The sequence below is a fragment of the Ursus arctos genome, unplaced genomic scaffold (assembly GCF_023065955.2).
Source record: "Ursus arctos isolate Adak ecotype North America unplaced genomic scaffold, UrsArc2.0 scaffold_22, whole genome shotgun sequence".
NCBI lineage: Eukaryota > Metazoa > Chordata > Mammalia > Carnivora > Ursidae > Ursus > Ursus arctos.
The window spans coordinates 2,251,221-2,275,567 of record NW_026622897.1 but is presented as its reverse complement, the minus strand read 5'-3'; the positions used below and the strand labels follow the sequence as shown (position 1 = coordinate 2,275,567).

At 39.0% G+C, this 24,347-nt stretch overlaps 1 long non-coding RNA gene across 1 annotated transcript in view; it reads right to left on the bottom strand.

Moving 5' to 3' along the window:
• Positions 1 to 5,270: 5,270 nt before the first annotated feature.
• Positions 5,271 to 24,347, bottom strand: part of LOC125282526 (uncharacterized) — a 240,704-nt gene continuing 221,627 nt past the window's right edge. The window contains exon 6 of the long non-coding RNA XR_007189637.2: positions 5,271 to 9,144. This is a non-coding gene — a long non-coding RNA (uncharacterized LOC125282526). The remainder of the gene's footprint in view (positions 9,145 to 24,347) is intronic.

The window sequence follows — 24,347 nt, the reverse complement described above, 5'->3', positions numbered from 1 at the left end:
CACAAAGTTTACAAATTAGAAAACTTTGTCGTGACTGTGAAATCTAACTGACCAATCAAAACCCTCTCTAACCTCTTAATCCCCACACAATTCTCCTCTCGCCTTCTTTCCCATCTCACATACACTCACACACACATTTGATTCTCTTGCTTTCATTCTATCTTTCTACCTGGTAATTCTCAGTCGGGCTCCAGTATACACAATCCCTTCTCTGCTTACAGTATTCTTACTTCATTTAGTTCAATTAACATAGGTTAGAATTGTCCAAAGGGAAAATAGCTATTAGAAATCAACACAGGGGAATGAGAAAAATATATGATTAATTCCTGGCTCTCCCTTTTCACTTGATGATCATGGGTAAATGAAATAAAAGTGCTGAATCTCTATCCTTTAAACTATAAAGTGAAGCTAAAATTAAATATCTGCCTACCTCATAGAAATCATGGTAATAACAAATGAGATAATTTCCCTGTGGATTTCAATGTGATGGTAAATTTTTAGTTATAATTCAAATTTTGAAAAGAGGTGTAACAATGGAGGCAACCTAAATTTTAAATCCTAAACTTTGTGTGTGCACATGCATGTGTGTGTTGACTAACGATAAAGGCAACTCGAATATTCAGATCACCCATAGTTCATCCCTATAGTATAACTAGGATAGACTTTACTGTGATAATAAATTTACATTTATATATAATGTAAATGGGACATAAAAGGGCAAAAAGAAACAGAGTAAACTCAGTCAGGTAGAACTCGCCTTTAATAGGGGAAAGTGTGGCAAGTTTGTGGTTTTATAAGGACCACTAAGTAGAGGGGCGGCTGGGTGGCTCAGTTGTGAAGTGTCTGCCTTCGGCTCAGGGCATGATCCCGAAGTCCTGGGATCAAGCCCCATATCGGGCTCCCTGCTCCGCTGGCAGCCTGTTTCTTCCTCTCCCACTCCCCCTGCTTGTGTTCCCTCTCTCACTGCCTGTCTCTCTCTGTCAAATAAATAAATAAAATCTTAAAAAAAAAAAAGACGGCTAAGTAGAGTTTATACCCAGAAGCAGAGGGCGCCATACTGAGTGCTACCATCAAAATCTAAAAGTGCTCTTCATAAGATATTATGATAAAAGTAAAAAGGTAATTCACAGATGGCGAGAAAATATTCCCCCTCCCTCATGTATTTATAAACTTCCAAGCTCTCTATGTGTACACACATACACATATTTATCTGTCAAAGATTTAATCTAGAATGTGAATAACAATAGGAAGACAAGTGACCCAATAGCGCATGAACAAAGATTTCAACAAGTACTTCATTAAAGAAGATATATTAATGGTCAATAAACACATAAAAAGCTGCTCAACATCACGGGTTACTGGGAAAATGAACATTAAAAGTACAATGTGATACTACCTACCACACACCTATTAGAATGGCTGACATGTAAAAGCCTGACAAAAACAGGCGTCGATATGGACATGAAGTCACGCGACTTTTCTTTTTTTTTTTTTTTTAACATCGGAAAAAATATAAAATGTTTCAACCACCTTGAAAAAAAGCTTGGCAGTTTTTTATAAAGAAAAAAATATACCTGCTGTATGACTTGAGAATTCACTCTTAATTTTTAACCAAGGGAAATAAAAATGCATATGAAGACACAGATCTATGAATATCCACAGCACTTTTATCCATAATAATTCAAGCCTGGAAAAAACCCAAATGTCCATCAACAGGTAAACAGACAAACTGGAGTATTTCCATACACTGAAATACTACTAAGTAAATAAAGGGGAGGGGACCTACTGACATGTGCTAAAATATTAATGAATTTCAAAGATATTATTTTCACTAAAAAAAGGCAAATAACTACACAGCATATTATTCCACTTATATGAAATTCTAGGAATGGCAAAACTAATTTGTAACGACCAGAAGACTGGTGCTCAGCTGGGACTCAGAGCAATACAAGAGGAACAGGAGATTTGGGGGGATAGGATATAAATGGTCCGTATCTTGCCTGTGGTGGTGCTTATCAAGTGCACAAATTTATCAAAACACATCAAAATATAAATTTTAAATGGACGTATTTTATAGTAAGTAAATTATAAAGTCGATTCATAGAATTTTTCTTCAGAAAAAATGAAAGTGTTATTTCGTTATCTAACAAGTTAGAGCCTGAGCTAAAGACATTTAACCAGAAAAATGAGACCTTTTATAACACTAAAAATGACGATTTGCATAAAGACATAACAATTATCACTATCCACAAACCAAAACACAACTTTTTAAGAGCAGAAATCGCAAGAGACGCAAGGGGAAGTATTTGAATAGCACCGATAATTGTACCTAACATGCCACTCAGTCAGAGACACATCACATGGACAAAAACAATAAAGACACATAGAAGCCCTGAAGCACAGAGAAAGGAAAATAGATATTATGAACATACATCCAGCTTTGCATCCCTACGATAACTGATAACTTTCAAATCCATACTAAATATTTTAAAATGTTAACATTTTTTCAGGTTATTAAAAAGCCTCAATAACTACCATAAATTAAAAATTACAGAAATCTCTTTCAAAGGAACAAAAAAACAAGAAACCATCTTTCTTAGAAATTCGTATGTGGGGGCACCTGGGTAGCGCAGTCGTTAAAGCGTCTGCCTTCGGCTCAGGGCGTGATCCCGGCATTCCGGGATCGAGTCCCACATCAGGCTCCTCCGCTATGAGCCTGCTTCTTCCTCTCCCACTCCCCCTGCTGTGTTCCCTCTCTCGCTGGCTGTCTCTCTGTCACATAAATAAATAAAATCTTAAAAAAAAAAAAAAAAAAGAAATTCGTATGTGTATATGTGTCATGCCTGTGTGTATAGCTTGAGCTAAGAGAGGTATAAAAACTTGCATGCAGCCTTTCTAGAAAATGATAAAGGTACTACATAAACCATAAGCCATGGGATAAAAGTAAAGCAGTGATACACAAGATTCATAGTTTTAAATTCAAAATTTGAAATACTCAAATCAAGAGAAATTAGGAAGAAATCAAAATAAAAATGTTATATCTTTTCGAATAAGAAGAAAGCAAGCATAAGAGAAAAAATAAACATAAAAGTAACAGAAAGCAGGTAAGAGGTTAGAAATAAAAAATCCAATCAAATAATTAAGCCACAAGGCTATTTCAATTAAAAAGGCACTGAACAAGATAAGCAGGTAGCAACCTCATTAAAAATAAATGGAAAAGAATCTACTCTCAGAAACAAAAATGACAAGGAAAATAACCATTGAAACAAGATTTAAAAGTCTATATTGCACTCAATCTATTCGAATATACTTGAAAATCTAGATGAAATGGATAACATTATAGAAAATTATAGTTTCCCAGAATTGACCTAAGTATAGAAGTATGAAGAGACTAATTTCTATAGGAAAAAAAAAATGAGGATTTCCTAAAAATCTACAACACGGACAGATAATTATATGGTGGAATTCTATAAAATCATCAACAACCAGATAATTCCAGTATTCTTTAAACTCTTCCCACCAAAGAAAAAGAAATTTTCCAAATGTCTTGTTGGTAACTACTGGAACACCAATACTCAACCCTGATAAATACTGTTAAATATAAATACAAGAAAAAATGAAAGGCCGATCTAAATCATAAATGCCCATGTAATGAGAAAAACATGTAAAATTCTAAATAAAATACGAGCAAACAGAACCTATCAGTGTATAATATCACACTACAAAATAATACGTCTTGATTTGCTGGGGTTTATTCCGGGACTACGAGGATAGCCCAGTATAAGCAAACCCAGTGATGTACTTCCAAAGTTAAAAACAGTATGATTACCAGTCAAAGGTCACTGAACAAATCCAACACCCACTCCCAGATACACATAAACAGATTTCCTTACTTAATGCTGACACAGACCGAACTTCTGCTAAGATCAGGAATAAGACAAAGATGTCTGGTAACACTACCTTTTTTCAGACAGATTATTAGAGATTTTGGTCAAAGCAATCAGTTGGGAGAAAACAGGGCATTTTTACTAGAAAGGAAGTGAAGCAGTAAAACGAGGTATACTTGCAGGGGTTACGATCCCGTACCTGGAAAACCCAACAGATTTATCAGACAGAAGAAACAATGTCCATCTAATTGTTTGCAAGTTCTTTAAATTGAGAAAAAAATTGTGTCTCCTTAACAACCAGCAGTAGTCTTTGCTTTGCTCTGTGAAGCCACAAAGAATACGTCTGAGTCTTCTTCTACATAAACTTTTTTTAAAATTTGATAAAACAAAAACAAAAAACTTTGCCATTCCCGAAAATCTGTTTTTATTTAAGAATGCCTGAATCTCTCAAATAGTCCTCAAATGGTTATCAGTCTTCTGTTTGGTTTTTTTTTTTTCTTTTTGATAGACTATTTGGTTAAGATCCCCCTTAAAATATTGCCACCAAACTGGGACAGTATTTGGTCAGTATGGCATAAACTCGGCATAAACTAAGAGCTAGCCTATTGCTGTCCTGCATCTTAAGACAAACATGTAACTTACATCTTGAACTGCGACACTTTCCAGATTGAGAGGTGATGTGATAATAATTATGCTGGGACAACAGGGATGAGATGAGTCTGTCCTTTTCAGACGGGGTTGTCTGCCCCTCCACCGTGAACCTGCGTTCTCTATTTCTGTTCATGGAACCTCTATGGAAGGCACCGGATTAGGGGCAAAAGGGTCCAGACAGGCATATTTTGTACTGACAAGAATGCGTGACCCTAAACCAGTCTCATTGATCTGAGCCTCAGTTTCTTATCTGTAAGAACTGGAATAAATACCTTTTGAAGTATTTGTGAAATACAAAGTTCATATGAAAAATCAGAAAAATACATTTCCAATGGCCTGATAGCACTGATTTTCATGTAACGAATGCGTTGTGTACGTGGGCGAAATACTGTAATAGTAACGGAGCAGCACCCTTGTGGACGGCCTGCCAGTATCTCCATTATCTCTAGTCCTCACGAGAAAGCTGAAGAGCGGGGGTAAGAGGGCCTGTGGCAGGTGACAACAGGTGACTGCCCAAGTTGTAACTGCTGGGAAGCAGGGACATCGAGGGATACCTGACAGTTTTGTGCGTCTTTTCTAAAACTCTGAGATAACTCAAACATTCAAAAATCACAGACAATAATATAATAAGCATTATGCACTGGCCATCGATCGATGATGAACCCTACCATGTTGCTGTGTTTGACTCCGTTGTTTTTTTTTTGTTTTTTTTTTTTTTAACAAACACACGGTGGATACAGTAAAACCCCTGTGAATTTTACCTGAATTGCACTCATCACCAGCTTTCCTAAAAGCAGCGCCGTCTCTACTTGTTCTTGCTCGTTCCATGAGCATCGGCACAGTGTTATTTGTGTTTTGTGACCGTACATAAGTGAACTGAGATTCACACATTATGTAGTAATTTGAATTTTTTCAACTTTATATTTTTATGTTGATCTACTTGACGTCAACATGAAGCACTAACCTACTCATTTTTTCCTGTATTTCTCCATCGTCTTGTTGAACATTTAAGCTGCTTCCAGTGCTTAATAAGTGGAAACAATGGCGAGGTGAATATCCATGACCATAGTTCGCTCTCATACGTGGGTGAGAGCCTCGGAGCTGGCCACTTTCCTAATCCTTCACAGACCTGACATAACCCTTCTTCACCCCGCCTTGCAGTCTAGAGCCGGGACGCCAGGCTCCCAGGCCAGCTGGCCTTCTCAATTCCTGCCAACACAAGGAAGTGGCCAACAATGTGAAAGGGAGAGGAAAGAGCAGTGGGGGAGGGAACGTCCTTCCTGCTTTGAGGTGGTCCTGCATCTCTCCAGCAGTGGGAGACATGTGCAGGGCTCCAGACTCAAACTCCTTCCCATCTGCCCAGCTGCCCTGCAGGGCATCTGTGGTGTCCTGGTACCAGTACGTGCCTCCCACCCACCATGGGTGGAGCGCCAGCCCGTCCATCATCTCTACCATAAATCTACAAAGCAAACATCTCATCCCGGACGGAGGTCATTCCAGAACCACAGACACAGACACACACAGGCACTTGCCCCTTACACGTTCCTGTAGTTCTCAGTGCTTCTACAAGGGCCTTATTAAGAAACAGGTAAATTACTTGATCAAGGGAATACTCAAGATGGAAAATTATAGGCTTCAGTAAAATGAATGACCTGAAAACTCAATACATCAATTTATGGAAATTTCCTTTTCTATTCATTGCCTGAGTGCTAATGAAATGCAACAATGAATATTTTCATTTATTTATGTACCTAATACTTCACACCCCTTGAAAGTATTTCAGAATATTCAGAATATGACAGGCACATTAATTAAAATGGTAAAGAACATTTTCTGCATGCTGATATTTTAAAAGGACTTCACATCATGAAATGTGTATTATTAGCTTTGTAATGGAAAGAATCAGAATTAAATTATTATTAAAAAAAAAAGATTGCTGCACCAAAGAGTGCTATTTAGCTTTCTTCAAAAGTAAGCCAGTAATGGAATATGAAGCTTAGAGGTGAGTAGAGTTAAAAAGAGAACAAAATGTCCTGGAAAACATTACATTTATAATGGTTTTACTATGACTCTCTAACTATGCCACGGGTTCTGAAGTTTGAGCGGGGATGTGATGGAAAGCTGTCCACAGTTCACGTCCCCCCCCATTAGCCAGGGCCCCATGCACCGGTCAAGGGCAGCACGTAAGGCTTACAGACGGTCAGAGCTTCTCAGTCCAGGCTCAACGAGAATGGCACAAAATCCGTGGTAAGCCCTCACAAGAACACGAAGCCGCTAAGAGGTGTGGCTCTTCCGTGGGAGATTAAAGACGTGCAAGTTCAAGAAGTGGCCAAGGAGAAGACACCTCTGCTCTGCTACTCTAGGCAGCCATGTTCATTCACACACTGGATCTCTGAGCATCGAACGTAAACCTACCTGTTCACAGAGGAAGGGGATCCCGGTCCTGCCTGGTGTCTGCCTCTGCTTCATAGTCTCATTCCCTAAAGGGACAGGCTGTTTGTGGACAATGTAGGGCTTTGGTCACAGTGAAATCACCGTGTGTGCGTGTGTGCACGCACGTGTGCGTGTGCATGAGTGGGAAGTGGGAGAAGGAGAAAACTTCACTGTGCACCATGTTAATCCACATTCATTTTCTACTGAGAGGTGAAGACAGGCCTGGATGAACACATATTCCCCAAGGTGCTCATCAAAAGTAACACGTCAAAGCCTATCTACTCATGACACCAAAAATAAAGACATGGAAGACTTGAAAGAAAAGAATCAATATTAAATATTTGCAGTTTGTATTTTTACAAACATAGGCTCTTAAAGAACATATGCTCCATAGTGAATAAAAGGAGGACCAGTGAAAGGAATAAAACAGAGGAGAAAATGCTCTGAGTTAAGAGTGTCCTGGGTTCTAATTCTAATTCTCCCCTCAAATATCAATGTGACTTTGCAACAGGTCACTTGTTGGGTTAACTTCCCTGATCTGAAACACAAAGCAGCTAAAAGAGGAGGTTTCTAAGGATTCTCTACTCTGACACCATGACACACTAGCACCTAGCTATTTCTTTGTGTGTTTGGACTCAGGATCAGAGTTGGTACACAGGAAATTTGATGAAATGTACAACTTTTATACTCTAGCTAAGAAAGGTAACAACCACATAGAAAACGTTTACCTGCCACAGGCGAAGTACCACTGAGCATCCCAGATCTGGCCACATTTTTATATCCACCTCACTGACCTCGAGACTTTTTAGTTCCTAACTTCCTTTCTGGTCAGTGTAGGGGAAGAAATTGAGAGGCCTAATATTTTATTTAAATCCTAATCAACCTAACGCAAGAGGGTATTTGGATTTTGCCTTATCACATACCCTTTCTTTCAGTAAAAACTTATGAAATTTTGGGGAAAAATACTTCAGTGGTGATTTATTTCATATTAGATCATAATAACCTAAGCTTAACATTTCAGATGATTTACGAATGTAACCAAATGATGTGAGAAAATGAAGAAGAGATTGATTGTTTGGAAATTTCGATGCTAAAACACTTTCAATGAAATATTCTCTCCTGAAAATCTCTCTTATACAGACTGGAAAGCTATAGCTCATGAGAAGAGATTATATTCAAATTGAGAGAGCTTTAGGTTTTAATAGGAAATCATTACTACACTTCAAATTAATATATAAAATATGTTTTCGAAATTCTTTTCATGCTCTTTAAATTTTATGGTAATTTCATTACTATGATCTTTTTTGCTAATTAATGATTGCAATTTCTTTTAGGTGATTAACAGTTCTTTCTAAAAATTCTGGCTCCCTTGAGAACTTCTGAAAATATGGTTATATTGTCCTGACTAGTATGCAATGCAAGAGTGGAAAATACGGACAATGCCCATTGCAACATCACAAAAGTTAGGCTTAACATGACCTAAAAGTTATTGTTGTTGGTTTTCCCCAGCTGGTGCAAGACAGATTTCTAATGATACCTTAATATCCGAGCTTAGTTCTTTATGACGACCTTGCTACGTTTTGAAAGGGGTTGTGAATCACAGCTCAAGATGATCGTTTAAAACATCCTGTTACAGAAATGTCTTGCAGTTGTTACTGTTTCATGAGCCCTCACGAGCCCTCATGCACACTACCAACATGGTTCCTTCCTTACAGCAACAGGAGTTTTTTAAAAACACGAAATTTCACATTTAGAACCTCACAAAGAAAAGAATACATGGGATTTGAAAGAAAGGCAGAACATTTCTCTCAGATGTGCTCAGGCTTAGGAAATCAACGTAGCAAGTACCAAGCTGTGCAAGGAACAGTGTACTAGAAACCAGGAGCCTGGGCTCTGCGGTTAGCGCAGTTATCTGACAGTCTCGGGGCCGACGTGAATCCTGTAACTCTTCAGTGTTTTTACCTAAACAATGAAATAAGAGTAGGCATTCCACTGACCTCATGGAGTGTTGTGAAGATAAATGAATGGACTTCATAGCACCACAGGAATATCTTCAAAATAGTGTTTAGCAAATGACATTAAATTGCATTACTCACCTGCTTTCCCCACCAGGCTGGAAGGTGCTTGAGGCCAGGGATCATGTCTGATGCTTCTTCACATCCCAACACATTGTCTGAAACACAGTTGGTTTGATAAATAGTTGAGTGAATAAATACTTGAACCAAATGGGTTCTATATAGCAGGCTACTGAAACTCTGAAGGAATACCAGTGACCCCTAAAGTAAAAGCTACCACTCCTGAGACCCAGATGTGGGGTGGTCAGCCAGGGTTCTCCACTTACAAAATTAAGGTACCCAAAGTAAAGACAAACAAAAAAAATCACTTGCTGCAGGAAGAAAGTATTAGAACTTAAATGTTTTTTCATCCAAATTTTAAAGACAAAAGTTTTGTGACATTTAATAATCTGATTGAAATGTGAATCCTCTGTCATTTCAAGTGAACACATGCCAGTAACTTCAGGAAGAGTGGTCATTCCTGGAGGAGTGGGTGACCTCTCACTTCCACACGTTTTCAGCACGTGGCTACACACTGTAAACCATTATACAGATTTATGGATCCTTTTGTCAGCTTTCCTGAAATTAATCCTCTAAAAATGGCCAATTAGCTTTAAAATAACTTTGTAAAGGAACTATACATTAAAAATAATTCCTAATAATGCATACGAAAGAATTGATGCTTCTTTTTATCCTAAAATGAGTTTTTCATCAGCCCACATTATGAAATGAAAACAATAATCTAAACTCTCTATAAAGAAGTTAAATAAAAAGGTTCTGAAGTACCTAGGGCACCATTAGAAATAGAAATTTACACTCACTAGTATGGAATTAAGTACCATTAATATATGAAACTTATTAATTTTAAAATATTGTTCATCTCATATTTTGATTATATTATATATTTTATGCATTTATAATATAGGTAATATATTGGTACAATATAATTTTTAGAGTAGTGGTACTAACATAATTTAAAGATTATATATGTTAGGACTATGTAAAGTGGTTTTTACTGAGAGAGTTAAAAACTTTAAGACCTCTGAGAGAAAAGTGACAATAATAGTTAACGTTTACTGGTCATACTATATAACAATATAAAATAATTTCCTCCATTATCTTGGTCCTCATGAATTTCTAAAACTATTATCACTTTATTTTTTAAATATGTAAAATCGGACATATCAGACAAAGGGCTAGTATCCAAGATCTATAAAGAACTTACCAAACTCAACACCCAAAAAATAAATAATCCAGTCAAAAAATAGGCAGAAGACACGAGTAGACATTTCTCCAAAGAAGACATACAAATGGCCAACAGACACATGAAAAAACGTTCAACATCACTCGGCATCAGGGAAACACAAATCAGAACCACAATGAGATACCACCTCACACCAGTCAGAATGGCTAAAATTAACAAGTCGGGAAACAACAAGTGTTGGTGAAGATGCGGAGAAAGGGGAACCCTCGTGCACTGTTGGTGGGAATGCAAGCTGGTGCAGCCACTCTAGAAAACAGTCAGTTAAAAATAGAACTACCCTATGATCTAGCAATTGCACTATGAGGGATTTGCCGCAAAGATACAAATGTAGTGATCCGAAGGGGCACATGCACCCCAGGGTTCATAGCAGCAATGTCCACAGTAGCCAAATTATGGAAAGAGCCAAGATGCCCTTCAACAGATGAATGGATAAAGAAGATGTGGTCCATATATACAATGGAATATTACTCAGCCACCAGAAAGGATGAATACCTACCATTTGCATCAACAGGGATGAAACTGGAGGAGATTATGCTAAGCGAAATAATCAGAGAAAGACAGTTATCATAGGGTTTCACTCATACGTGGAATATAAGAAAGAGCGCAAAGGATCACAGGGCAAGGGAGGGAATACAGAATGGGAAGTCATCAGAGAGGGAGACAAACCATAAGAGACTTTTTTTTTTTTTTTAAGATTTTATTTATTTATGTGACAGAGAGACAGCCAGCAAGAGAGGGAACACAGCAGGGGAGAGGGAGAGGAAGAAGCAGACTCCCAGCTGAGGAGCCCGATGTGGGACTCGATCCCGGAACGCCAGGATCACGCCCTGAGCCGAAGGCAGACGCTTAATGACTGCGCTACCCATGCGCCCCGAGACTCTTAATCATAGGAAACAAACTGAGTGTGGCTGGAGGGGCGGTGGATAAGGGGATGGGGTAATTGGGTGATGTGCATTAAGGAGGGCATGTGATGTGATGAGCATTGGGTGTTAAATACAACTGATGAATTACTGAACACTACAACTGAAACTAATGATGTACTATATATTGGCTAATTGAATTTAAATTAAAAAATCGGATATAATCACTCGTACACCTTTTAGGTAAGTTATGAATTATAAAAATGAAAGTACCATTGTGAACTCAGAACCTTAGAAAAAGAATACTACAAATAGCCTATAATCCACTTTTGGGCTACTCCCTTGGTCTTCAACCCCAGATGATCACCACCATGAACTTCAGTGTTGATCACCACAGTGCCATCTTTGAATCACAAATGGGTGTATCCTTCAATACTGGGCTTAGTTTTGTGGGCTAGCATGCTGGGTTCAGTCTTCTGTGACCTGCCTTTCACCTAAGATGATGATCCCACGATTATTTCATAGATGCGTCTCATTTACTTGCAGGGCTCTATAATGTGTGTATGTACCAAGGGATTTTTCCTTTATTTTTCTATTTTCATTTATATTCAGTACTGTTATGGACATTTTTGCATATTTTCTAGTACATCAATGTGACAGCAAGCTTAAGGTGTATTTTTAGTAAAAGAATGACAAGAGAGTAAGGAATGTGCATGCTCAATTTCACAAAAAAAAAAAAAAAGCTCAAGTATTTTGCAAACTGGTTAGGCGAATCTGCAGTGACTAACAAAGGCAGGTGCTTCAGCTTTGCTCACAAGTGGTTTCGTGCAGTAGTCTTCATCTCATTTCTCTGTACAGCAATCAAGTTCACTATTCATTTATGTCTCATCGGTTTACCATAAAAACTTGATAGAGTCTTCTCTATAAATTATATCAGTAATTATTCCTAATATTCTTTTTGTGTGTGTCTCTCTCTCTTCCCACATGCTTTGATTCATTTCAACAAGCTTTTATTCTTTTTTTCTTTATGTAACATTGATTTCAATTTCACAGATTTCAGTCTTAAACTTTATTAACCTGTCCTAATTTCTCTAGGTTTATTGTTACCCTATGTTATTCTTATAAAAATGACTTCATTTGACAGGCAGAAAAGTGTCCTAGTTTATGATGACATTTATATGAAACACCTAGAACAGGTGAATCCATTGAGACGGAAAGTACATAGGTGGCTGCCAGGGCCTGGGTGGAGGGCAGAAGGGACAGGGACTGCCCATGAGGAACAGAGTTCTCTCAAGGGTCACGACAATGAGAAGCGGCAGAGAGCGGAGCGTGGCAATGCCATGAAGGTGCTCAGTGCCACCGAACTCCTTGCTTCACAATGATTATGTTCCTGTTATAGGAATTTCACCCTGATCAAAAATAACTTAAGCCATAAGTTCATTAATTTTCAATTTTTTTGTTTTCTAATATGGCCATTAGTACTATATATTTCCCCTAAAATACTGCATTTATTTCATCACATAAGGTTGAAATGCATTACTTTTAGTATCATGTAGTTATAAGTAGTTTCAAAAATTCCATTATGCGTTATTATCTGACGTATGCATTTAACCACGGAAGCATTCTGCACGCCAATAAAATGCTCAGGGATGTGCATGCAGGAGGTCCTTCCATTTCTGAAAGGACACTATGGGGTAAGCGTCATTGTCCCTGTTACACATGCCTACATGGCATGTCTACAAAGGCTTAAACCCAGATGTTTAACATCATCCACTTCCGAAGCTCTACATAGAGTAGTTATTGAGAACCCTAAATGAAAAGGAGCGTTGAAGTGTGACCAGAATCCCGTTTTGAGGGAATATGAATTTTCCTAGCACAAAACTGTAGTCCCATAACCTTAACGTAATTTCCAAACGCTATCGAAGACGCCTAAGAAACACTTCTCAGCTATGTTCTTAGACACTGGATTTATCTTTCCTGTAACCAGTTTAAAATGTATCTGATACAGTGTAGGTGTTCAATAAATTTGCACTGAATTTATTGGGTCAGGGAAAAAGACTCAGAAATAATTTTCCACTCAGAAAACTAAATGTCAATGGTTCAGGCTTAACCATTAAAACACGAGACCCTTAAAAACAAAAATAAAATTTAAATTTAAAAATCCCTTCATTCACCCTTTCTTCCACATTTGCATTTCATGGGACACTCCTTTTTCTTGGCAGCAGGGACTGAGCATTTTCAGGACTCTCACCAGAGAGCCCCTGCTGCCCACATTGCCTCCAACCATGGCCAGTGACCGTCTGATCCCAAGTTTGCCTTTGCCTTTCCTCCTTCGGACTGCTGATTTTCTTAACCAGATCATTCATTTCCATGGGTGTAAGGCAAACATTTGGAAGAGCAGAACTAGGGTAGTAAATAACTAAATACATTTTATTTTCTCTATAAGAAGTTTCTAAAACTATTGATTTTAGCTTTGGACATGGTTATGACTCATTCCTCTTCATAGCTAAGATTGATACTGCATTGTTAATGAATGGGAAATGTATAAATTCCATTTTAAGTCAACTCCAATTACACGAAGAAGAGAATCATGAAGATGATTTTCTAAATATTCCAAATTCAGTATAAAGCAAACAGCACAAATTAGGTAATATCTATTCAAGAAAAATAATCGAATAAATGTTTTGGAAAAAACAGGTTAAATTTTATTTATAACCAGGTATCTAGTTTCATTTATTATTATGTTTTGTTTAGTGGTAGATATACTGTTCTAGTCGGAAATAAAAATGTTTTTTTTAAAGGTTTTAATTTATCTTTTTGAGAGAAAGAGAACACGAGAGAGGGGAACAGCAGAGGGAGAAGCAGACTCCCCGCTGAGCAGGGAGCCCATGGACCTGAGATCCCAGGACCCTGAGATCATGACCTGAGCCGAAGGCAGACGTTTAAGGTACTGAGCCACCCAGGTGCTCCAGGAAATAAAAACTTTTTTGAAAATTGCTTTTTTGAGAGATTAATTTTTAATTGCCAAATCTATAATTAATGTTTGCTAGTATGTAAAATAATGTTAGTAATGACTAATACTGGTTTTGCTTCCAGAACAAAGAGTAAGAAACGCAGGTACTATACTCAAGTCACTGTGTGAAACACTGCACTGTCGGTCAATTCTTACACTCATTTACAGAAAAACCCCTCACCTGGAAATGTGGTTATTCAATACAGTCTACATCTTAGAGAGCTTCATATTTTGTAAACCTGTTTATTTGGTGTCACGTAATAAAGAACTATTGTTCGCAACTGCTTGCTTTTATTGGTTTCACTTGCTTTCTCCAGTGTTTGAAAATAACCAGCAATGCATACGGCAGCAAAAGACAGCATACATACTAGTGATTTAATCTTATAGCCATATTCTTACAAAAGCAACGTCCAGGCACAAATGTGTCTAAAAATAAGCCCAAAATGAAAAGAACAACAAAGTGCTATCAATTTTAAGGTTTGGAAAGTACCTTAGAAATGGTCAAACCAAATACTTTCCTCAATGTATAGATGAGGAAACTCATCTATGTTACTTGTACAGCCAGAGACTGGAAAATCTTAACACTCATCTCGTGGCATCAAATTTTTTTTTTCTCTTTCTCTGAATGCCTTATTTTGATTGGGAAGGTATTTTCCCATGATAATGACAAACACTTAAAATGCAGAGTTGGACTAGAAAGAGCAGCATAGTAACGACTCATAGAAATGTGTTGGCACCTTGCAGAATTCCACGAGATGCCCACACATCTATCCGCGGATACTAACAAACAGATGAGAGAGAAGAGGGAAAAAGAGCTAACACAGAGACACAATTCAACAATCTCAACACCCAAGATTATAAAAGCACACTCTAAACCCATCACTACTGGTCTGTAGAGGTCTATAAATGGATGGAGATAAGCAGTTTATAAGCTACTAATATGGGAGCTATGATGAACTGACAATATTGACAGAAAACACACTCAGCTGTGGGATCTTCCACTCACTGCTCACTAAGTATCCTGAGCCTCGGGATTACTTTTTCATTTTCTAGGAAAGGAGTCTGAGATCCATTATCCACTGATGCTTTAGGGTGTGAAAAAAGTAAAGGTGAGTTACTTAGCAATATAAAAGGAAAAAAAAAAAAACATGTAAATACAACATTTTGTATTTGTATAGTCCTTGAAATGAATGATCTCATATTTTTAAAATATTTTTTAAGATTTTTGTTTCAGTAATCTCTACACCCAACGTGGAGCTTGAATTCACAACTCTGAGATAAAGAGTCACATGTTCCACCGACTGAGCCAGCCACGTGCCCCTCATCATATTTTTAAAATCACACCATGACCGAGGCAGGGGAAATATTGGAGTTGCCATTACAAAGCAGAGGAGGGATACTAAAACTTATATACCCAGTAGTGAATGGAAGAACCCAGATTTCAGTGGAGACCGTCTCTTTCTGGGTATACTAATTATACCATTAAACTACATGAACTCATCAAAATTACCTTAGAACAAGGCCAGGCCTAATACATCTAAATAATTTTGCCAATCACTATTTATGCAGTTATGTTTTCCATCTTGACAAATGATCCCATCTGCCAGGTTTACCTCCAGGGAAGGCATAAAGCTTCACCCCCAAGGGGTGCCTGGGTAGCTCAGTCGGTTAAGCGTCTGACTTGATTTCGGCTCAGGTCATACTTCAGGCTCTTGAGATCGAGCCCCACATCAGGCACTACGTCAGGCTTGGAGTCTGCTTAGGGTTCTCTCTCTCTGCCTCTCCCCCATCTCCCCAGCTCATGCTCGTTCACTCTCTCCCTCTCTCTCTTAAAAAAAAAGAAAAAAGAAATAAAAGAAAGCTTCACCCCCAAACTCCAATGCTGCATGAGGATTCACCAGCAGGAAGAGCATCAAGAATCTATTTCTGAGTCAATGATACCCATAAACCAAACAGTTAGTGGTTGGAGTTTTGGCTCAGTGATCAAAAGCACTGGTTTTCCAAAATATGGTCTTCTTAGATGAAACTGGGACGGAAGACCTGGACACGCTGCTCACATACATACTAAAACAGTTTAACACAGGATTGTGCTATCTGGAATCAATACCCAAAGTGAACTGTTTAGATCCATAATAATTAGTAAGTGCACCCTCCTCACTCTCCATAAGCCCTAGTAGGTATTCTATCAGTGCCTGCTTTTGAAATTAAAAAACAACAATAAAAAACCTTTCCAATTATTTTTTTATATTTGTGCACACATCTATAGAAAACTAGTAGAGGTGTCTACAAGTCAGTGAGTGATGCTTCTCTAGATTATGGGTCCAGGTCTCATCCTCCTCTTTCAGAGTGATAAATTACAAAACTGAGATGTAGTGAATAAAGCTATCCCTCTTAGCATTCCTTCAGTTATGAGAGAAAGAAATCTGACAAAAACTGGCTAAAACTGAAAGGATTTTATTGGTGGTGGTGGTCTTCCTCCTCCTCCCCTCTTCCTTCCCATCCTCCAACCTACTCTACTCTTTTTGATCTGGAGGCTCATTCTCTCACAGGACATCAAGTGGTCAAGTTCTGGTCACAAAACAGCTGCGGCAGCTCGTCACCTCCAGGCTCAGCTTTGCATCTAGAGAGAAAGAGAAAGCCGCTCTCTTCCAACCAGCGAAGTCAAAGACTTGCCCAAGATCCTCCTGAGCCTAAAGGTGGAAATGCCTGTTTTGAACCCACCACTGTAGCCAGGGGGCAGAATCCATCATGGACTTCCCGTGAAGTAAGGGTGGGAATCACCCCACCCGATCCACGTAGGCTGAAAGGAGGAAAGCGGCGATTTCCCAAAAGCACTGTGTCAGAAGGGAGGAATGGGCAACAGACAACAACAACAAAATACTGAAGCAGTTCTGAGTACGACAAAACCTAAGTAACACAAGTTTCATCGCAACGAGACAAATTTTGTCAAGGATACTCACAGTCTACCAACACGATGTTGAAAGTAATTCAGAATTGCTACAGCTTTGTTTTAAATAAAACTCACTGGCTAGATCCAGATGCAAAGGTAGGGATCTGTACAAATTTATACAGAGATTCTCTGATACCCAGACAGAGAGCAGCCAACAAATCAGCTACTTTTGCTACCACTGATGAAAAGAAATTTCCAGCAGGGACTCAAGTTCTACGTATGTTAGGCCACCTGAAGTCATCCCACGACTCCTTAATGCTGTGCTCATTGTACTTTTCCACCTTCTTTTCCTCTGTGTGTTTCATTGTGAAGTTTCTGCTGCTGTATCTTCAAACTCAGGAATCTTGTCTTTGACAGTAGATGTGAATTCCATCTATTCCGCCTAATACATTGTGGTTTCTGTGTCTAGAACTTAAATGTGGGTCATTTTTATATCTTTCATGTCTATATCTACCATGTTCAATCCTTCCTCTAGTTCCTTGAACATAGAGCCTATAGTCATATTACTGTTTTAACCCTTGTCTACTAATTCTATCCCCTCTGTCATTCCTTGGTCAGTGATGGGTCAGTTTTCTTCTCATTAGGGGAGTTATTTTCCTCCTTCTCTGGTCATGATGTTTGGATGTCAAAAATACTAGTTTGCTTTGCTGCATAAGACATTACCATAGACTTAGCAGCGTAAGGCAGCACAAATTCATTCTGTACCCACGCACAGATGGGTACTCTGCTCAGAATTTCCCAACGCTGTAATCAGGGCTCCACCTGAGCTGCAGTCCCATCGGGGGCTGGGCCAGGAATATCTGCCTCCCAGCATGCTCAGGTTGTAGAAAGACTCACCTCCTTAGAGCCATCTGACTGACGGGAGGGAATTCCACTGTGGAGTGAACACTACAAGGTGGATATTCATGGGGGCGGGGGCCCCATTAGGGTCTGTCCAACACACCAGACAGTGTGAATCTTGCCTAAAGCTGTAACGGAGATGAGGTTAATTGCTGAAATAGTTTGATCCTTTTGGGTCTTGCTTTCAACCCTTGTATGGAGGAAACAAGGCACCACTTACTTTAGGATCAGTTTGCCTTCCTACTGAGTTAAGACCTCTTTGAGCTCTGCACCTGATGTACCATCAGTCATGCGTTCCACTCTGAGTGGTAGAAAAAGGTACTCCTGCAGAACCGGTGTGAAAGTAGATGCTGTTCCCGCTAATCCCTCTGGGTAGTTCTTGCCCTATTCCCAAATAACTTCCTTTTCCAGAATACTGATCAGAATTCTTCCCAGTCCTCCAGCTGGGTCTTCTGCAGATGGCCTGGGCCGTCCTCTCAAGCAGCTCTCTCCTCTGCAGTGTGGCCTGCACTCTGGAAGCCCACTGCTACGAGGAAATGGTTTGGTCCCCCATTCTCCAGACTCATCTCAGGAATCAAGATCCTTCAGTGTCCGATGTTCAATGTCTTGAGAACTTCTGCTTCGTGTATCTTTGTCTCTTCTTTTAGCTGTTCCATATGGAAGGGTAAATCTGGTCCCTGGTACTCCATTTTAGATAAGCCCAAGTCCACGCGCAGACATTTTAACCTTCTCTATTCTTACAACTCAACAGCTCAATACTTACCTAAATTTATTAAGAAGCTCTTTTATGTCAGGTTCTGGGAAACAACAATGAGAAAAGCATAACACCTTGCCTTAAAAATGCAGAGTTCGCTGTGTGCAACAGACACACAGATCGTTCCTGACAATATTATCTACGTTGCCCTAAAATAAGCCTGTACAAAACACTACGGGAGCACAGTCCGTGGTGCTCCCTCTAGAAGGTCAAGTGCCTTGTATTCAGGCATCTAGCAATACCTAATACACACTTGTTACTCCATAAATGTTTGAGCACTTATCAAATCTACGACCACCCCCTCCTGGCAAACATTATGACCTAACAACAAAATTAGGACACATACAACAAAACATTAACTTGGCTGAATCCAGTTTGTATATTCAAATAAACTGAACCCTGTAAAATACATGTAACTTCATGTCCTTGCTAAGACTGTTCGCAAAAAGAGTGCATTTCGTAAAACAAAAGAAAACAAAACTTACATTTAATCGTTTGTCCCTCTTAAAACTAAAATCTTAGGATTTGGCTTTTTCATTCTTCAGAAGCCTTTCAAAGCTTTACAAACTGTTTTTTTCAATTTGAGAGCTACAGTGAGTTAGCTGTTACTAAGCATTATGGTCCTTATTGACAATTGGAGGTTTTCTTTTCCCTTCTTCCGCTAGTTTTCCTTACAAGTAGAAAGGTCACTCCATACGATTTTTAAGATCCTCACCCACCACAGTACTCCCTAGAGAAATGTAACTCTTACAAGTAGGATGAAAAGTTATTTACAGATACCAAGACTCAAGCACACAGTTTTACTTTATAGATCCTGATAAGACGTTCTCTCCCTCCAGTGGAACGCTCTGCTCTCTTTCCACCCCCCTTTTACTTTGAGGCAGGTACTCAGTCCAGCCAACACAGCAGGACATTTTCTAAGAGCAGAAGGTGGTTTTGCACAACAAGCTCTCTGGGCTTCAAAGCTTACGGTTAGAAGCAGTCCCATCTGCATCATCCTCATCCTCGTTTCACCTTACACTATCATTGCCCACTCACCATGTCCCGTGCATGTACTAAGCACTCTGCATGGATTACTGCATTTAGTTCTGACAACAACTCTAGGAAGCTGGTGTATATTTTAGGTCCAAAGGGTTAACAAATGCAAGTCAGATGGGAAATACAAAATAGAATTGGAATTCAAACTCTCCAGCTTGGCTTCAAGGTCAACTGCTTAATCCCTATGTTATACTAGCTCCTTTCTAGATCACCGAATCTAAGTCACAATGTTAAGAAAGTATCAGGGACTTAGGGAATACACTTTGCTTTTGAACAATGCTAGGATATTTGCTTATTTACCCCTCATGCAATATCCATCAGGAGTCTAAACCTGACTGATGGCCACAGGAAGAGAGGAACCTCAATTAGGTAATGACATATGACTCCCTTCCCCTCTTATCACCGATGTTCTTTCCTGTGCTAAGCTGATGAGGGCTTTAAGAGGACTGTATTAGTAAATATGATGAGAAAAGAGGAAAATCAACAAAAATGGTTCTAGGCTGATGAATCTACAAAGTTCCTGCAAACGAAACCAATTGAGTCTATCTACAAGGTAAAGGTAACAATGTTACGATGCATCATTTAGATACATGTTTCAAACAAAAACATTACATGAGTATTGACTCTTAGCCTGCATGAAGATCCAACTTCGAAAGAAAACAAACTATACGCTTATCTCCTTTACCCTTGCTCTGTAAATAAGAGTATAATTCGTAACATCAAGAAAAGTCATGAAGGCAGAAGTGCTGTAGCTGTGTTAAGGCTGAATAAAATAAGTGTATCTGAAAACGCTGTTCACTTAATAAGTAGAATTTACCAGAACATGAGTGGTGTTGAGTAGCTGAAATAGCAAAGTGAGCATACCTTTCGGGTGTCTCGATTCCGAGGTCGTTCCAAAGCACATTGCACACTTTTATCACAAACTAAGGACAAAGGGTCCCCTTGTGTTATTGTGGAGAAAATATGAATGCTTTGCTTCGTGAACAGTAAATCTTTTCCAATTCCCACTCTCCTGTTTTTCAGTACGCAATTTTCTCGCATTAATACAAATCACCTGCAAAACGTTATTCTAGCTCTCTAAGAAATTCTGATAGAGAATGGGGTCAGATAAATTTTCCTGCCTTACTTGTAATATATGAGCAAGAAGAGTCAGCTCCCAGAATCCGTACATGAAAGGTGCATAAAGGTGTATAAATCAAAGCAAATCTAATTAGAGGACTATACGCTGGACCTGATCCAACATCATTAGGTGATTTGAGTTCAAGGCCTGGCTTTACTGTTTACTGGATCTGTGATTATGGGTATGTAACTTCCCTTATGGGGCTCAAGGAGGGACAGATGATCTGGATGATGTCTCACAACACCAGCATCCCACAAATTCTGAATATTTGGGGCTTGCATAATTGAGCTCTGCTTGTCAAGTTACAACCCAAGTCTATGTGCTGTGACATATTTCCCAAATATGCTGTGTTTTCAGTAAACAAGACTGTAACTGTTGAAATCTATATGGAAATCAGATTTGTGAAGCAGATGCTTAGCTTGTAGAACTATCCTGCAGTAGATTAATAATCCTCACCGGAGGACCCACAGTAATTGGACTGGCATCTACACTTCCAGGTAGAAACAAAGCCTGCCCTGATATTACTAAGCAGAGTAATTAGGAAACCTCTAGATTTACACAGAATCCACAGTCATGTATACAGAGTACTAGAAAATGAAAAGTGTTTTAATTAAACTTGACATTTGTGATCTCACAGCTGCTCCTTTTCATTTCCTATAAAGTGACTTGATTTTGATACCAGGAGGATAGGGGTCTATAATAAAATTCTGGAAGGAAGATCTTATTTGGCTACGAACAGAATTACTAGTTTGATCAGAATAAAAGCTTCCCTAAGGCCCAGCTAGAGACTCAGGAAAGAACTTTGGCTGGAGGTGGGGGATGAGGGGCGAGGATGGGGGCGGGAGGGGGGGATTCAATTTGGTTTAGATCAATGTTAATAGAGTAAAATTATTTGCGCGTATCATAATAAAAGAAGGTAAATCATGAGCATACCATACAAAACACAGGGAACGTGACGGTAAAGTCACCAAATGTAGTCGAGAATGTCAGAGGTTCTGCAGTAGTTCTAAGGTTTGTTATTACCGGAGCAGGGTAACAGCAGGTGGGCTGGCCAGATCAAAGACACACAGTCTGAGACCCCAAGCCCACACAAACCTGGGGGCAGCACAGAACCACAGCTAAACGACATTTCATAGGAGACTTCCAAAGACAGTCAAAGGAGGTTAATCCCATTTACAAGGAAGAAGAAAACCAAAGGACCTATGTGAGTAACTTGCAAGGAATGTTCCATTCTGTGCTCCTACACTGTCAGTAACCATGCTGATTAACAGACAAGCCCCGAATTACACTGTGAAAATGGGGAGTAAGAACAGGCAGTGAATCACTCTTCCTAACTCATGGTTCAGGCCTATTAAATGGTTAATCAAATATTTATTGAATTAACCACATGCAAATACATAAGAAGAAAAGAAGCACATAAAAACATTTAAAAAGACTTATTTTGGGGGGTGCCTTGGGGGCTCAGTTGGTTAAACATCTGCTCAGGTCACGATCCCAGGACCCTGGGGTCCGGCTCCCTCCTCAGTGGGAAGTCTGCTTCTCCTTCTCTCTCTGCCCCTCCCCCCCGTTTGTACCCCATGCATACACACTCTCTCTCTCTCTCTCTCTCTTTTTTTTTTAAAGATTTTATTTATTTATTTGACAGAGACAGAGACAGCCAGCGAGAGAGGGAACACAAGCAGGGGGAGTGGGAGAGGAAGAAGCAGGCTCACAGCGGAGGAGCCTGATGTGGGGCTCGATCCCATAACGCCGGGATCACGCCCTGAGCCGAAGGCAGATGCTCAACCGCTGTGCCACCCAGGCGCCCCACACTCTCTCTCTCTTAAATAAAATCTTTAAAAATAATACTAATAAACTTTTTTTAAAGACTTATTTTAGAGTAATGGGGGAAAATCCCATTTTTTTCTTTTTCTCTATTTTTTTTCCCTATTTTCCAAATTTTCAAACTTCCTATAGCAACAGTTTGGTAATACAAAATTATACCTTGTATCTCAAAATATAGGAGCTATTTTCCCAAATAAAGGAGAGAACACAAGAACTGACAAAATAAAAAGCCCTTTCTATTATGTTTTATGCGTTATATTGGGATGAAAAATAACTGTTAAGTGAAAAAGAATGCTAAGAATAAAATCAGGCAGAATGACACTTGGGAGTTTTCTCCGGACTCTGATGCATCTCAAACATTCTGATTTTAATGCTGAATTTTTGAATCTGAAAAAGCACACTTCATAATGATGATCTCTTGAAGATACACTGTGTGCTCTTCACTATTCCCAGCACTCGGCATTATTAATTTCACTTCATCTTTACCCATAGTGGAAGGTAGGGAATGGTACCCTGGTTTAAAGATGGAAACATCTAGATTCTAAGAAGTTAAGTCTCTTGCCCGAGGCCACACAGCCAACAAGCTGCGTGGTTAAGGGTTAGGCCCATATTCCTGGACAAAAGTCTCCACTGTTTGAGAGTAATGTTTTATCTAATCAAGATGAGCTTGTTTACGGAAAGTCAACAATTTCTCAATTCTCTGTTGTTTGCTCTGAATAACACGCACACACAAGGTCCAAATATGATTTTCTTTTGCAATTCAAAAATTCATATAAGTAGATGATTAGAGGCCCCAAGCAGTTTTATTCTAGGTTCTACGCTGTATACTTTCAAGTTTCATGGGGGTATTTAACTTCAAAGACTTCCAAAGCAGATCACTGTGGTCTAATAAAATCTCGGTGGTACCCTTGAAGTCCTTGGCAGCATCCCTTTGAAGCTGAATTCAATTTCTTTATGCTTTTACAATCAAAATTGCAATTTTATTTTTTTATTTTCTGTTGCGTCAGTGCGAGTTTTGGAAGTACTACTTTATCAGTGTATTTTTCTGAAACGTGAAATTTTGTTTACTTAAAGCTATTTTGGGAAATGTCTATAAAGGCACTATGAGACGTCGATTAAAGGTCAGTTAACAATTTATTTCCTAAACCCAGTAACTGGAAGAACCTATCCATTCATAAGTGTAGGACCAGGTTATAGACTTGAACTACTTGTGCGGCAGAGGGGACATCTGCATTCCCATCATTACTGTAATGCACAGGAGTTTCGGAGTCACACAGACCGAGGATCAAGTCTCAGCTTTGTAGTTTACAAACCAAGCGACCGCAGGCACATTTCCTTATTTGTAGAATGGGGGCAGCAACATTCATTGCTTTACTTATTGATTATATATTAACTAATACATTTAAGCTAATACCTTAAGTGATTAGCTAACTGCCTGGTACCCTGACTCAGGAAAGGGTCACCATCTTTGTTATTACTACTGTCATTATTATTACTGCTGAAGGACTGCTATTCCATGTATATTTTTTCACGTGAAACGACACTAAATGAAGGTTTAAGAATAAAATTGCTATGTACTCCACCCACTTTCACACCTTCCTCCACATCCAGTCGATGACTTTCAAGTAGGGCTGCTTTCCTGGGGCTGGAATATCATTT